Below are 16152 nucleotides of genomic sequence, written 5' to 3' on the forward strand. Positions count from 1 at the left end.
GTTCATGAAGAGCTGTGAAACTAAGGGGGCGGGGCGGGGGGAAATGAAGAGGAAACATTAAATATTGTGGGGAAGAAAGGATGTGGTATAATATATACTTTGCAAATCAGTTCAAAATTTGGCTCCAAAGATCTAAAGCAATTAGAAAGCTCTGAAAAAAACAGTCATACTTTTCCTGCCAAAAGTTACTTAATACCACCTCTTTGTTTAATATACCACTTTCCCCCCTGGTTTGCTAAAAATTGGTACTCATCTATGTCATTTGTAGAAATTGGTTCAGCATTTAAAAATACCAGTAATCATCATATTCCTTGCAAATGTACATATTTAAATTTGCAGTTCATCTTATTCTTGTAAAAGTTTGACGAAATTGACATAATTATACACAGAACAACAGTGTTAAAACAGTTTACATAACTTAAGATCTGATATTTGTGGCAAGCCTGAAATAATTATGAGATTTTGGAATAAAATAATAATGACCTTTTGGGATGTAAGAAGAGAATCTCATGTTAGGCTGGGCTTATAAACAAGTGCAGAAGTTTTTGGAACCCTGCAATATAAGAAGCAGAACTATAATCCATCTGGCATGCCTCTTTGGTTCTCATCCTGAGCTTCCAGACTGTGCTTAGAAACTCTAGCTATAATTTTGGGGTTCCTCCTCTAGATATTTGGTTAATTAGGAACATTATTTGGAGAAATGTCTCCTGACTCACACACAATGTTTCCTCCGTTGTCATTAGGGCTGACATCACGGAGGAGAGTTAACTGCACCAAATGTGTGCTGCTTTCAGAGGCTGCTGCTTCTCCATCATTGGGGATCCTAGAATAAACTCTGTTACAAAAATTTTTAAAACTGCATCAAATTTTTTGCAGCAAAAGGGAAAATATCCAGTTAACATTTATGCTTAAGTATTCAAACATATCTGCATCTATTTGTATAGATATTAATGCATTCATTAAACATTGATTGAGTGCCCAGCACACTCAAATACGCCCACCTAGGAACTGTATATAAGGCATGCGACCTGCCCCTGAAAACTCTGTGGTGTCAGATCAGGAGATAACCATGCTCAAACTAAACCCAACAATGTGATACAGGAACCAGAATCTGGTAATGCCTATGTACATTTATGCTGTTGAAGAATTCCACAGTACAAAAATTCAGAAAACAAATGTTTCCTTTGATAAATCTAGAAAGTCTAAATTCTAGTTTCAAATACGTTTTCTGTAGTAACCACAATATATCAATAATATCTACAACTGGTGAGTCTGAGCTAACAAAGCTCAATTTGAAACTCAGAAAAAAATGTTACTTACAATGTGTGTTATTTTATTTCCAAAGCCTTTACTACATAAATAATCTTAAAGTTCACAATATCAACTTCAAAGTTGAATAATACATTGTAAATATATTTTGAGAAAAGAAAAAGTTTTAGTTCAGCCACAAAATGTAGAGACAGAGACAGCATGATACAGAACACACACTCACACACACAATAGGTGTTTTGAATAGCATGCCACAATATAATTTCATTCATATTTTGAATATTTGTGAAAAATAATGGTAATTTTAAATTAAAAAGCTACACATAAAGTTTTATATGTGGCTTTTAAAATGAAATATTAAATGATTAAAATGGATTTCTCCTATTTTATGCTGCAACTGTGATTATATGTAAATTTCTTTCCAATTAGAGAAAATGAGTGAAAAGCTATAAAAATTGCTCCACATTGGTTTACGAAATGAGTCTGGATTTTATCCAGTGCAGACCATTTGATTATATATGCAGACACTTATCTTTCTATGTTTGAATAATGCATAGGAATTATAAGATGTTTATTTTGAGATATCAAAATGAACAGTGACTATGCTCAGGAAACAAAGCATTTTGTTTATTAATTAATGTATTTATTTTAAATGTCTCTGTCTCCTAGGAGCCCCTTGCAGGAAAGTTTCAGATCTCCAAAGAGACTCCTGATGTATATCTGCTATTATATTTTTACAAATTTGACTTTGAATGATCATTCACATTAAATTGCTTCAGAAACTGTTCTGGATGTAGGTCAGTTAAAGACTTTTGAATGCTTAAATATTTAAAACTTAAAATTTAAAACTAAGACAAACAAAATAATCAAAAACTAAAGGCAAATTGTAACCTGGGAAATAGGTGAATAAAGTATGACCAAAAAACTGACACCTATAATACATAAAATATGACAACAAATCTAATGTGCTACTATTGTATCAATAGATATAGAGATAATGGAAATAAGCAGACTCTACCAAAAAATAATAAAAATCATAATAAAATGACTAAGAAATGTATGGGAAAAATTTCATCTTCACTAGAATCAGAAGAGAATGTATGTTCCCACCAACTAACAAAGGTCAAAGAATAAGGATCATATCTAGTTTACCAGAAAGATTTAATACAGATTTATGTACTTTAAGATCTGATATTTGTGGCAAGCTTGAAAAAATTATGAGATTTTGGAATAAAATAATAATAAGCTTTTGGGATGTAAGATGAGAATATTATGTTAGGCTGGAGTTACAAACATGAGTACAGAGGTTAGAGCAACAGAAATTAGATTAAAAATCATTCATATGTCCTGTACCTCCTCAGGTATTAATAACTTTGTATCGCAAAGTATTTAAATATAATTTGGGATAAGCTTAGCAAAGTGCCATTTTTTACTAACAAGAAAATTATTTTGACTATTTGTACAACTAGTAAGATACTTTAAAAATCTAAATCTATCATTTAATGAAAGATTTCTATACTTTTCAAGGTGCTCGATGACTTTTTCTACCACAGGAGTTTCAGGATTCAATATTTAGATGACAAGCAACAAAAAGTCTATTCAGTGACATGCCCAAGTGAGGTTTGAGCCCAACTTATCTGATTCTGCACGTGCCTGTGAGGCACGGACAGGGATGGAAGCTGTGGGCTGGGGATTTGTTCCAAAATTTCTGAGCACATTTTCTTTAGAACCATTTTCATATGAAAATGCTCTGAAATAGTTTCTATTCCTCCTAAAATATTTATCTTAATCGTCTTAGTGCCAGAGCTGGCACATAGCAAGCACCCAGAGATGGCAGTATTCACTTTCCATCTCAAAGAATTAAAGCATTTAAATAAAATTGTCACTTCGTTCAGTGAAAAAAGTACAGACTTAAGAAACATCATTGTAGAGCAATATTGTGGATGCTGCAATACTCCTCACTGTTGAAATATGAAAAACAAAAAGAAAAACGGAAAGAAAAAACAACCTTTATCCAACATTTAAAAATAGTTCATTACAGGCCAGGTGTGGTGGCTCAAGCCTGTAATCCCAGCACTTTGGGAGGCCGAGGCAGGTGGATCACCTAAGGTAAGGAGTTCAAGACCAGCCTGACCAACATGGTGAAACCCCGTCTCTACTAAAAATACAAAACTTAGCCGGGCGCGGTGGCAGGTGCTGCAATCCCAGCTACTAGGGAGGCTAAGGCAGGAGAATCACTTGAATTCGGGAGGAGGAGGTAGCAATGAGCCAAGATCACACCACTGCACTCCAGCCTGGGTGACAGAGTAAGACCTTGTCTAAAAAAAGAAAAAAATTCATTACAAAATTTTAAAAGGATTGGATTATTAAAGTTGTCACTGGCACATCTAGTTTTCAGCTTGTTTATTTATATAGTAATCTTAAAACATTACTCTGGTACAGAACCAAAAAGTTAAATAGAAGACATTTTAGATACCCTATTTAGATGAAAGAATTTTCTGAAAGGTGATGCTTTGTTTAACTCTTCAGGAATTCAGGCGGGAAGATTCTGAGTGATATTTGTCTCAGGAAAGAGTTGCAGAGGGAATCAAACATGTTATTTGAAAAATTTATATACAGTAAGTAGACAGTGTTGGAGCTGACCCCAAGTCAACTGTTTCTGAGATGTACCTCCCACCTTTCCCGTGTTAATCCCTCACAGCTCCATTTCCCAGGCTGCTCCTTGCCCTCTGCTTCCCACGGTCCTCACAGCCATGCTTCATGTCTCAGTTTTGTCCCTCTTCTAAATGCAAACTTTTAATTCCAATTTCTTCAGTCCCTGCTTCATGATTATTTCAACACACACACACACACACACACACACACACACACACACACACGCAGGACTAGAACAAGTCTTGCCTCATGTGAAAACAGCATAATGCATTACCTATTTTAGGGAACACATGAATATTTTAACCTCTGCCCACACTTAATGCAAAAAAACGCTTCTAATACTGAAAACTCAGGCACTGGGTGAAGTCGCTGGTAGAAATAAGTACATGAAAAGCTTTGGATGTGTGTAATTCTCAGTGAGCCAAGCAAGCCAAACCTAAAAGTAATAAAGTAATAAAGAAATTTAAACAACATAATCACCACAGTGTCTTGAAATAAGATGATCAGTTTTGCCTTGTCACTTTCATACCATCCCCACTCTCAGAGGCCACGTCAGTGCCTCTCCAATACCAATGTACCAGGCGTTCTGGTAAAATGAGGCTCTAGTTCTATAGATGTAGGTGTTGTCTAAGGCTCTACACTTTCGTTTTGTTTTAACTTTTTATATAAATGCTTAGGATACAGATTGACATTATTTTGTAAATGACGGTTTTACTTTTTCTGAAATAGGACATATATGTACCCTGATAAAACAGAATGAAAAGCCTTAATTCATTGGAATTCCTGTACAAGGTGCCGAAGCTCCACCCAGCAGCTTCTTTCAGCTATTTTATTATAGGAATAGTGTTCCGTGGGGCAAGAAATAAACTGGTCCTAACTGATTTTCAATCCCCTTTCTCCAGTGGGATAAAACACTTTCACAAAGAGCTGCCCTATGTAGAACCCCCAGTGTTCTAGCTTGCAACAAAGTGACTAGGGACAAATAGGAAAAAAAAGTAAGAAAACTAACACTGAAGCAATCATACTTCTCATGTCTCTGAATAGAGAAGTATGGGGAACCTTTAACCATAGGAAATTAAAAATATCCAAGTTAATTACATAGTTCATTCACTATTAGGTAGATTTTTTTCGCTTAAGGCTTTAACCCCTTTCCAAACCAACAATTGTCTTAATCCAGCTATGCTTACTAATAAGTGAAATGCATAAACATCCCAGACATACACTTCATTGAGCCTCTGCATTAGGTACCCGGCAGTGAAAAAGTATGCTTTCCCAACAAGTCAGTACTGAAGACTGAGAATGAAAACTGCAACTAAAGAAGGATACTCTCTTACCCTGGAAATATATTATCCACACTTTCCCTACCCTCACATTAGAATACAGATATCCTCCCAACTTTTCATCTCCTATGTTATCTTTTCCTAGGAGATCTATCATTTGATCTTTTACTACAAGGGCAGAATATGGGTTAAGATCACCAAAATTCCATTTTACATATGGTACAAGGAAAATGGAATGCTATAAAATTAAACCTCATCACCCTGGTAGGGATGCTGGTGTTTTTATACAGAGTCTTTACTGCCAATAAGTGATGTTGTCTCTCACGGAACAGCTCTACAGAAAGTTTTTGGGTTAGTGTTTCCCCCAGCTTATTTCTGCAATGGAGAAAGGCAATTTCATACCAAAAAAACAAACAAACAAACCTGGAAAAGCTACAGATGTTTACTTATACTTTAATACCAACAACATAGATACCTAAGGAGAAAAGATATAAGAAAAAGAGTTCATGCACAGCCCAATGGAGACCAAATTCTACAAATGGAAATTTTAAAGCTCACTGAGTAAAATTTTCTGGATCCAAACAAGTACTACAATACTTTTAGGTCCTCAACTCACAGAATTAAGAGCCCTTAAACTGTTAACTTTGTCCTGTCTTCCTATTTAGAAAAATTTTCCCCTCGAATCTACGCAAAAGTAACTGACACACCTGCAGTATGTGACATGAGAGATGTTCTCAACCCTTTTAAAAAACGAAAGTCACTTTTTATAACCAAAAATGAAAAAGGTGCTATAGAGAGAAATAAAATTTCACAAAAGTAAAAAGCAGAGACTGGCTGAAATCTGTAACTTTATAAGTAAGAATAACCCACTCTATAATTAACTCCTCCACAGTGAACAATCTGTTACACATTCTTTGATGAGGAATGACCCTAGTTTACCACAGTGAAACCTGCCACAACTGCAAGGCCAGAATTCTGTCCATTTTCTGGTTCTGTGTGGACAGGATAATGCCACCTACTCCAAGGCAGTTAGAGAGACAGGTGTGCTCAGGGGAGTTTCTCTCACCAACCTGCTAACTCAGCAGGAGTAAGTTCACCCAAATGAGCCCTAGTCTCCAATGTGTATCTGCACATAATTTTATGAAGTATCTAAGTATCATTCACTAGTTAATAAAAAATAATAGAAAACTCTAGACCAAGTAAACTGTGAACTAAAAGAGTGAGGAGGAATACCAATTACATTAACAACACTTTCTTTAAAAAATAGAATCGCTTTTTTTTTTAAATCAATTACAGTGGTGAGACATGATTTTCTTTTCAAGTGCCCCACAATGGCACACAGCTTTACCTGGCAAATCCTGCCAACTTCCAAGTCCCAGGATACTAACCAGAATACTGCACGTGGGGCAGCATTACCTCCCAACGGTGTGGAGAAGGGCACATATCACTACTGGGTAATGAGAGAGTTGACAGAGACTCTAGGCTTCACAATGCCAGACATAGTTGGAGAGCTTTCCTTGTTCTATTAGAAAAGTTCATGAGGAAGCTGTGAATAGGATCAGTCCAGAGAAGTAAAACTCTTATTTTCACTGTTAAAACTTCAGAAATCCTCCCTTTAGGTTTGCCTCTGGAGCACACTGCACGTGAACACTTTCATGGGGCGAACATTCAGCTCTTTCAGGGTCACATTCCCCTTTCCTGTGGTCTGTCCATAAAGCCCAAATATCTCACAGAGTTTTTCTGCACTGATTGTATCTGTTCTGTCAATTTTGTTACCCAAGATAAGGATTGGCATATTGGATATTGTTTCGTCAGTCATTAAAGCATTAAGCTCAACTTTGAATTCTATAAGGCAAGAATGATCTGCACAGTCCACCAGAAAGATAATCCCATTCATTGCTGGGAGACAATTTTTCCAAACTCAACATGCTTGCTCGTGCTGACCAAGGTCAAAAGTTGTAAAAGTCATTCCAGGAATTGTTAGCTCTTTTGATGTCAGATGTAGTATTGGAATATGTTGGCCCAATCTGTCATCTTTGATCATGTGAAGAAGAATGGTTTTGCCTGTATTGTTTAAACCTAAGAATAAAAGTTTTCCAGATTTCTTGTTGAGTCCTAGGAATTGGGACACACTGCTGAAGCCACTGTAGATCCACTCAAAGATGAAAGACATTATAAATGTTTACTACAGCCCAAGAGGCTCCTCCAGCAAAATGGCAGGTGGCTCAGACCCTCACTCAGAGCACATAAACCAGCTACTTGCTGAATGTGTGGGTTCTACATTTTTAACTAGCTCCCAAGTGATAAGATACTGCTAGACTCTGGACCACATTTTGAGTGGCAAGATACCATGAGACATCAGAATGTTTTATGTTTGGGAATTAGACACTTGGGGCTTATCTAAATCAATGTAACAGGCGGTGATGGGTGCTTCGTCCTCTAAGAATTAAGAAGAAAATATGTCATATGAAAGATTTTTTAAATCTGCTGTTAATTTTTTTTGTATTTTATCCCTCTTCCCCAAAATATTTCATCATGACTAGATAAACTCCTAATTTGGAATAGAAGGCTCTCCACGACTAGCCAAACAATCACAAACTGCCAACTTCATTCTCACCGTATAAAACTGTGCTCATTTGCTAAAACATTCATTTTTTTAAATAATTCAGTATTTTTTTATCTAAACAGTATAGTTCAGTATAGTCCAGGTCTCTGCTTGGACTTTGCTAACCTTGACTTGCCTTTTCTGCTCCTTCTGAAAAACTGCCTTTGAGAATTAGATCATTTGCAGTCACCATATGTCATATGATCTAGTGTAGCATAAATTAATCACCTAACATTAAGGGACTTATTCTTTTATCAAAATTCCCAAAAATTAGCAGACATTTTTAAAGGAAAAATTACACCATTGCAAAAAGTAAAACCTGTTATTATCTTGTTCATTAACAACTTCAGAGCAGCTAAGCTCTTGGGTGTCAATTAGGCTTTCTTTCTGTAAGTTGAAAAATATCTTCTCAAGATTGTATACAGAATTGTGGTTAACAGGGACTGATCTGCCCTCACCTTGCCTTGGGTGACATCAGTCGTCTGTGGCTGCAGCCACTGACATCATGCAGTTGGGTGAATGCAAAGGAGCATCTGCTTCATTGTGGAGTCACTGGGGCCAAGTCCTTGATGCCAATTCTGGCACCAAAGCCAAGGACATTCAGAAACCACACCCCACACCGTTTATCAAATTTCCCATGAAATTCTTAGGAAATCTCAAAAACAAATGTAAATTTTCAACAATGTTAGAAGCTAGGACTGCTGATCAAAGATATGCCAGATTTCAGGAGGAATTTTTAAGCACAAAGTACAGATGAAGCCTTGAGGCAGAGTAGCAGGACAAGAGATATTGGGAAAATGACATGTCTGTCTTCAACACTGCCCCCACTGGACACTCCACAAGCAGAAGGAGGCAGCTATGACTCAATTCAAAAAAACAGATTAGGTAGCCAGAGACATATTTTTCCCACCCCATGACTTAACCCCTAATAGTCCTCTGAGAATATGGCAAGCCATATCAGTTGCATGCCTAACAGCAATTTCCTTCTCTCACCATGATAAATGTTAAAAAAGTGAATCACCCTCTTTCCCAGGCTCTCTTACAGCTAAGGGTAATCATGTGAACCTGATTTGACCAATGAGATAGGAAGTATCTTCCAAGGAAAGCTTTCTACGTGGGAATGGGGGCAGCATTACCTCTCCACTACTCTTTCCTTTATGTCTTTGTAAACAATTCTATGAAGCTGAAAGCCACCTGCTGAGGATGCTGAGCAAAAGAAAGAGATTGAGCTGCTGATCAACCTCTTCTCTCTCTAATTGCTCCCTGGGTATTGTGTTTATTAGAGCTGAAAGAAGTGATAGTGACATAAAATAGCTTGAAAGAGTAAGAGAGGGGTTATGATAGTGTACCCCTAATATAGCTTGAAAGAGTAAGTGACGATGTGACTTATGCACACTTAATCTACTTTTGCTTATAGACAAAAGGATTCCAGCAATATGGTTCCTAGAAAATCACCCTCTTCTGCTTTCAAACCAATTAATCCTGAGTCAACAGTTTTGGCACCTCTAAGCAGTGCTAGGCAACTGTGATGCTAAACTGTGTGGGGCTCCAGATGTAGGTGAAAATCATGGATTTTATGTTGGCTCTGTTGGGGTGGAAAAACCTAAGGTTAGCAGGCCAGAGAGTGGTGGATTCTGAAAGGAGATTTCTGGACACCTTAAGAAGCTAGTTTTTGGTTCTGCATAAGTGTACCTCTTCAATCTGCCTCATAAGAGGCCAAAGGATTTGTGCCTTGGAGATCTATAAAATCTCAAGAAGCCACTTAAAGAAGCCCAGGGGAGCCTAGTAAAAAATATGAAGAATAAGGCAATGAATAAAAATGCACAACTAGTAAAACAATTGCTGAAGGAGACAGATGACATTTTGATTATAAAAATAATAAAAAATAGAACACTTACGAAAATTTTAGTGAAGCTCTAAAGAGACATCCTGGGGTAAAAATAATAATTTCCTAAATAAATAAATCAGTAGTAAAGTGAGGAAGAGTGATCTGTATAGGGAACTAAATTAGTAGGCTTGGAGATCAAGTGCAAATATGTTTTAAAATGAATATAATTTTAGACACAAATCATGAAGGAAAGCATAGAAGATTTAAGAAATGATAGAAGTGCTACCACATAAAAAGGGAACAGATTAGGGAAAGAAAATAGCAACAACAAAAAAGCTTACCTAGGCTTATGAAAGACCTGAGCCTACAGGTGAAGAGGGTGTTAGAGTTCAAGATTGATAAGAAGACATACATACCCAGTGTATCGTGGTACAATGCCTGCGCTCCTAGGTTTATGAGAAAACTTAAATGTTGCTATGGTTTGGATGTGATTACCCCCACCCCCTGCCAAAACTCACGTTGAAATCTGATTCTCACTTTGGTAGCATTAGGAGGTGTGGCCTAATGGGAGGTGTTTGGATGATGGGGGCACTGCCTTCATGAATGCCCTCTTCAGTGAGTAAGTGAGTTCTCTTGTGGGAATTGGTTAGCCTCTCCTGTGTGTCTTTTTGCATGTGCCCACTTCCCCTTGCACTTTCTGCCATGAGTTAAAGCAGCACAAGGCACTCACCAGATGGGCTGCTCAGTCATGGACTTCACAGCCTCCAGAATTGTAAGCCAAATTGAGCCAGAATTGTGAGCCAAATAAATTATCTTTATAAATAACAATAAATTATTGTATTTATAAATGACCCAGTTTCAGGTATTCTGTTATAGCAACACAAAATCAACTAAGACAAGTGTTAAAAAATACTTTCCCCTGAAAGAAGAAGAATTACACTTCTCATCCACATAACTAGAAACTTTAAGACAGTAGATGAAGAATACTGATAACCAAGAGGGAAGACTGTACCTAAGGAATCCTGTCTTTAATTAAAACATCATGCACAGGCCGGGCACGGTGGCTCACGCTTGTAATGCCAGCACTTTGGGAGGCCGAGGGGGGCGGATCATGAGGTCAGGAGATCGAGACCACGGTGAAACCCTGTCTCTACTAAAAATACAAAAAAATTAGCCGGGCGTCATGGCGGGCGCCTGTAGTCCTAGCTACTCGGAGAGGCTGAGGCAGGAGAATGGCGTGAACCCAGGAGGCGGAGCTTGCAGTGAGCTGAGATTGCGCCACTGCACTCCAGCCTGGGCGGCAGAGCGAGACTCCGTCACAAAAAAAAAAAAAAAAAAATCATTCACATTACAAGGAACAGAACTACATCTAATGATGGCAAGTATTTTAAAAACATGTTGGCAATGTATCTCAACTGAGGGCAACACCGGAGAAAGAATTAATTAAACAATAAACGAAACTGAGCAGAATCCTCAAGATTGAGAAAGGGAAAGGATACAATGAGATTGAAACTGCGTTTCTGCTTATCCATACAGCGCATTTGAGTGTGAAAATAAAGACCACCAGAGTCAGCACAAGTGAAGACTATTTATTCAGCACTTCCTGCAGCAAGGGGGTCAACTACCATCACTTGTGTTTGACAGAAGTTCAAAAGCAGGCAGAGGAGTGGGAGAACTTTATAGTGGAGAAAAGAAAAAGGGAAAGGTTCAGGTATGCCCTGATTGGAGGCTGTTGGAATAGGAAGCTGTAGGCAGGCTAATTAGAAGTGCTGCATCCTATATAATTAGTTAGGGAAGCATATTTGTATTTCCTTGGTTGACCTTAAGTTGACAGTGGGACAGAGGAATTAGAAAAGCTTTCAGCTATTGACGAAGTCCTTGCCATTTTGGGCCAACTGCTAGAGGGTCTATGGTTTGGTTTCCTGAACTGGTTGTTGCAGATGGTGGTGCAGATAGCATGTCATGCTAATAGAGAAGTTGGGCACAAAAAGACACAATTATATGATTTAATTTATATGAAATATCCAGAGCAGATAAATCCACAGATAAAGAATGAAGATTAGTAGTTTCCAGAACCTGAGTGGGGGAAGAGGGTAGAGATAGGAATAAGGGTTGATTGCTTAATGGGTACAAGGATTCTTTTTGGGATGAAGAAAATGTTTCAGAACTGGATAGAAGTGGTGATTACACATCATTATGAATGTACTAAATGCCACTGAATTTCCACTTTAAAATGATTATCTTATGTGATTTTTACCCTGGGGAAAGAAAAAGCTTCATAGATAATATTCCAATCACCAGGAAATTCAGGAACATTCTCCTAACACTCATATCAAAAGGAAAATTACAATCTATTGAAATGCAATAAAAATTAAATTATTTCATTATTAGGGGAAAAAAAGACATAAATTAAGAAATTAAGTACATAGTACCTAAATAACTTACATAAAAAAGTACAATATAAACCAAAGAAATGAGGAAGGCAGTAATTAATGAAGATAAAGGATGAAATTAAATAGAAGACAAAAGCTGGTTTGATGGAAAGACAAAACATCAAACGTTTGAGATCTTTGTTAAAGACAATATAAATGTACATGATTTGAAATGATAAAGGAGATGTGTAACATACTTGGAAGAGGTTTCAAGCAATCCCTCTTCTGGGTATATACCCAAAGGAAATGAAATCACCATCTGATAAAGATGTTTATGCCCTCACGCCCATTGAAGCATTATTCGCAATAGCCAAGATACAGATATGGAAACAACGTAAGTGATTGTTGACAGATGAATGGATATAGAAAATGTGATATACATCCACTATATATGTGTGTGTGCGCGTGTATGTGTATGAGTGTGTGTGTGTATATTTATATAGACATTATTCACCCTTTTAAAACAAAGAGATTGTGCCATTTTTGACAACATGGATGAACCTGGAGGACATTACGCTAAGTGAAATAAGTCAGACACAGAAAGGAAAAACACTGCGTGATTTCACTTACATGTGGAATTTAAAACAAACTAATAAACAAAACTCTAATACATAGAAATAGACAGTGGAATGGTGGTTACCAGCAACGGGGGCATAAGGGTGGGAAATGGGGAAATGTAGGTAAAAGGGCATAAACTTGCAGTTATGTAGGATGAGTAAGTCCAGAGAGCTAATGTGCAGCATGAGGACTGTAGCTAACAATATTGTATGATATACTGGAAATTTGCCAAGAGTAGATTTGTAAGTACTTTTACCACAAAAAAATAACTATGTGAAATGATAAATATATTGTTTGACTGTAGTAGTCATTTCACTGTGTATTACATAGTGAAATGAAATACTTGGAAGAGGTTTCAAGCAATCCCTCTTCTGGGTATATACCCAAAGGAAATGAAATCACCATCTGATAAAGATGTTTATGCCCTCAGGCCCATTGAAGCATTATTCGCAATAGCCAAGATACAGATATGGAAACAACGTAAGTGATTGTTGATATATTTCATGTGATATATTTCATGCTACTATGCAAATTTAATTCTTTTCATAATCCTTTCAGTTAGATATTCTTATTTTGAGTAACTTGTCTAGGGCAACAAATGAACACCAGAGCCTGGAATCAATGTTGGCTTGGATGGCCATAGAGTTATATTCTAAGCAGCTTTGACAGTTTTTCTTTATTTTGTGAGATGTTAAAAGTGTGATATAAAAATGGAGATGGGACTCTATAATAAATGAGTTTGGGGAACGTTGTATATTCTATTCTCCTTTTAGAGACTGATACTGTTGATTAGCAGATTAAAGGTTCAGTGTCATAAAATAAAGAGAGTTGTGCAATTTTGCAAAACTGTATTTCCAGGAACTTTCAGTTATGCTGTACTTTATAAGAGGAACATCATCACAAAATGATTGTCATAGAATAATGGAAATATATTTTCAAATACTCAGCTATTTAAAAAGACATGGTTCTCAAGAGTCTTATGGGCGATTTCCTTCAAACTTCCAAGTAACATGTAATATTCATATAAATAAACCATTCCAGAGCATAGAAAGAATTTAAATGAACCATCTCAGCGAACTTAGCCAAGCTTTTTAATCAAAAACTGACAAAGATTGTTCTATAAAAGAAAAGTATAGGCAAATCTTGCTTATAAATAAACAGATAAAAATTTAAATCAAATACCAGCTAACTTAATCCAACAGTGTATAAAATAGAATACACCATGAGTAAATCCACATGTTAAAAAATTACTACTAGGAAAATTTGATAATCTATATCATCATATTAATAGGCCAAATGCCAAAGAGTTTTGATAAAATTTCATATCACATCTTTAAAAAAATCTTTTAGTAGCATAAAAATAGGTATATATTTCTTCAAAATGATAAGAATATATACATATGAAACCAAAGCCAACACTAAATTTAATTATAAACTTCAGACAGATTCTATTTAATTCAGGGTTCAAGAATTCCTAAGGCAATTATTGCAATTCAATATCATTCTGCTCTATTAAATAAAATTAGAAGAGCAATTTTAATTTTATTTAATTAGAACAAAAGAATAATGCTATTAGAATATATAAACAAATATTTTATTTTTATGTAGGTAAAAGTTGGAAAGAACTTAAGTGTCCGTCAAATAAAGATCGGTTTGGTGAATTACAGCACAATCTCATAGCCATTAAAAATAATTTTTTTGAATACTAAAACTCTTCTTGATATTCTTGAAATTTCTTGATAACATATTGTAATGCAAAAATGTTAGTTATGAATTCACTCATTGAACAGATATGTGCCGAGCCCTGTTTTACATAATGGAGATAGAAGAGTTAGAAAAAAATCTCTGCCCTCAGGGAGCTTATGTTCTAGTGAAGAAATGCAGAAACACAAATAAAAAAGGTAAATGTACCTTTCTATTTATTTTCATATTCATTTAACCTCTCAGAGAATAATATGTCTAAATATCTAAAATATTATGGTCAGTTTGATCTTGATTTTCATTATTAATTCTTTACTATAGAAATATATAAAAGATCAGAAGCTTAAACATCAAAATATAAAGTGTGGTTATCTCTGAACATTATAATTATAAATTATTTCATAGTTGACATGTCTTTCCTGTTTTTCAAAAATAAGTTCTACAATGAATGTGTATTCCTGCAGAAATATAAAATTTAAAGTCCAACATAAGTCATCACAATTTTTCATTCTTTTTTGATTTATTTATAAGTTCTGTGTTATTTATAACACAGAATGCTAATAATCAAATGGCCTGTATTAGACCAAAATGGCAATAAAGACCAATTGTAGTGTGATTTATCTGTATTATGTTGTGAGGAAAGCCATAGCAAAGTTAAATTTGAAAACTGTGCTGCTCTGCAATTAAAATAAATTATATATAATCAAAAACAGTAAAGATTAAGATCAACTGCTAGTTACAATGGTATCCAAACCATATCCTGCCCCCAAACACCATGTTATAATTTGCTAAGCTGAAAGAACAAACATATATTATTTGTAGAGCCAGACATATGATTATCTGGATAAAAGTATGTGCACCAACCCTGTAAGGTATAATCCAATACATTGCTACATAGCTGAAAAGCCAAATTCAACTCATTCTTATCTCTCTGACTCCTGTTTATGAGTAAATTTCATTAAGAATTTTGTGTAACTATAACCTTGGAAAGAATATATGATGCCTTTATTACTCATTTGCAACATACAGAGTTCTATCCAAGTGCAGCTGTTCTGTCTGTTATATATTCTAATATTTTGAAATGTTACAGAGAATAACAACGGCAGTGTTTCATAAGAAAGATGAGGCCGGGCGTGGTGGCTCACGCTTGTAATCCCAGCAGTTTGGGAGGCTGAGGCGGGCGGATCACGAGGTCAGGAGATCGAGACCACGGTGAAACCCCGTCTCTACTAAAAATACAAAAAATTAGCCAGGCGTGGTGGCGGTCGCCTGTAGTCCCAGCTACTCGGAGAGGCTGAGGCAGGAGAATGGCGTGAACCCGGGAGGCGGAGCTTGCAATGAGCCGAGATCCCACGACTGCACTCCAGCCTGGGTGCCTGGGTGACAGAGCGAGACTCCGTCTCAAAAAAAAAAAAAAAAAAAAAAAAGAAAGATGGAAATTTATGTGCCCTGTGCCACAGTAAAATACAGTAATTATGTGGTAAATGAAAAAGGAAGAGTGGGTTGGCACCTGCAGGGAGAGCAAAAATTCAATAACATTTTCTAATGGTCCCTTCTATCAGCAAAATCAAGGAAATTATCTTGACAAATCATATGAAAGAAGTTGTATTCCCTGAGAGCAGAGGCAGACCAGCTAACTGTTGAACATGTCTCATGTTTAGATTTGTGCTTTACAAGGAATTAATTCCTTCTTTCCTCGCTCCCTCCCTATTTCCATTCCTCTCTTCAGCATTGATTTATTGAGCACATACTATGACAGACAAGCACTTACTGAGCACTCACAATGGCAAACAGATTCCACATACAAAGATTAAAAGAGCATTG

The 16152-nt window shown here is 36.3% G+C and overlaps 1 pseudogene; it reads right to left on the minus strand.

The window, feature by feature from the left end:
• Positions 1 to 675: 675 nt before the first annotated feature.
• Positions 676 to 7377, minus strand: LOC105740003 (annotated as a pseudogene).
• Positions 7378 to 16152: the final 8775 nt, after the last annotated feature.

Source organism: Nomascus leucogenys, chromosome 7b (genome assembly GCF_006542625.1).
Source record: "Nomascus leucogenys isolate Asia chromosome 7b, Asia_NLE_v1, whole genome shotgun sequence".
Classification (NCBI taxonomy): domain Eukaryota; kingdom Metazoa; phylum Chordata; class Mammalia; order Primates; family Hylobatidae; genus Nomascus; species Nomascus leucogenys.